This window comes from Salvia hispanica, chromosome 2 (genome assembly GCF_029641045.1).
Source record: "Salvia hispanica isolate PSC_SH4W2 chromosome 2, Shi_PSC_v1, whole genome shotgun sequence".
Classification (NCBI taxonomy): Eukaryota; Viridiplantae; Streptophyta; class Magnoliopsida; order Lamiales; family Lamiaceae; genus Salvia; species Salvia hispanica.
In genome coordinates, this window is record NC_142693.1 from 47146235 (window position 1) to 47147695 (window position 1461).

The window sequence follows — 1461 nt, forward strand, 5'->3', positions numbered from 1 at the left end:
AAAGCAAGTTGTTACCTTTATCTTGGTGGACCTTTTTTATGTAATGATTTTCTCATTTTGTGATGGATTGGTTGAGTACCTTTATCTTGGTGGGCCTTTTTTATGTAATGATTTTCTCATTTTGTGATGGATTGGTTGAGTAATTGAGCTTTGAGCCTTCAATATGAGAATTTAAATTATTTTTCACAATTAACAAAAACTTTTAGTTTCGTATAAATCTTTTGATTTAAATTATCTTTCACACATACTATAATTTATCTAATTAAAGGTAATTGTATAATAGTTTTTACATGAAAGTTGTGGATTTTTTTAAAAAATTTGGCAAGAATTTATCTTAAAGTATGACACCATAAACTTGTTAATCAAGTACCAAAACATCAATATATAATGAAAACCAGTTCAAGCAAACAAGACATACATGACATTACATCATTCCACAATGAGCTACTTATACGTCGATGGAGTGTATTTTGACGGTTCAATCCCCTTTTCTTTCTAGTTGAAAATCTTTTCATCACTTTGCTCACGTACTTCCCAACCCCGGTGCGTGATGAACCCTCCACAACTGGGCGAGGTTGTACATGGGTGTTCTGAACCTCTGCTTCCTCATTTTCCTCTTCGCTTTCATCATTTTCTCCTTCATCATCATCTTCTTCAACTCGTTGAGGAGCCACAAACTGATAATTGTGGAAGTATGAATCGACTGATGCTCGGGCTCCACTCCATTGCGGCTCATTTTGGCTTTGTGAATAGGGGCGATTACTCCAATCAGGCTCAGGTTGGCTTGGGGAAATGAGGGGACGACTCCACTGTGATTGAGACTCTTAGCTTGGATAGAAAGACCACTGAGGTGGGTCATACTCGGGATTCATAGGCGCTCGTTGCACATAATCAGGATACGGTTGCGACATCCTAATCTGTCGCGTGTTACCGTGTCCACCAACTCGAACACCCCTCACCCCAGGATGTGGATGTGGTACAGTCCTTCGTCTTTCAGGGATGACCACATCTGGGCGTTGGGAAGCCGGGTACTCCATGACATCGGCATGGTTCATAGACTGAAGGGTACGCCTAACAATTTCACGAATCTGTCGCACTCTTGGGTCTATCTCTTGATCAGTAGTCAAATGCCAAACTTGCTGAAAACCCTCAACCTATATAAAAAAAAAATCATACAAATATCAATACGAAACAAACTATAACACATGAAAGCATATAGTTTAATATAACAAACTTATAATCTTATGTCAGAAACTGTCTTGTTCATCCCAACAGTGGACTGTACCCCAGCTTGAGTTAGGTTCGTCACCGTAATCCTGTTATACCACGCCATGTATCCTGGACTCAGTGGAATGTTATTGTACATCGTTGCGCCACCTAAGGTTGCCTCGAACCTTTCATATCTCATGTCCCATTCCCCAAATCGGGATATCCGACATGATTGTCACGACCTGTGAAAAC

General features: G+C 39.9%; 1 pseudogene; it reads right to left on the reverse strand.

Annotated features, from left to right (window-relative positions):
• Window positions 1-444: 444 nt before the first annotated feature.
• LOC148932554 (uncharacterized) lies at window positions 445-1037 on the reverse strand (annotated as a pseudogene).
• Window positions 1038-1461: the final 424 nt, after the last annotated feature.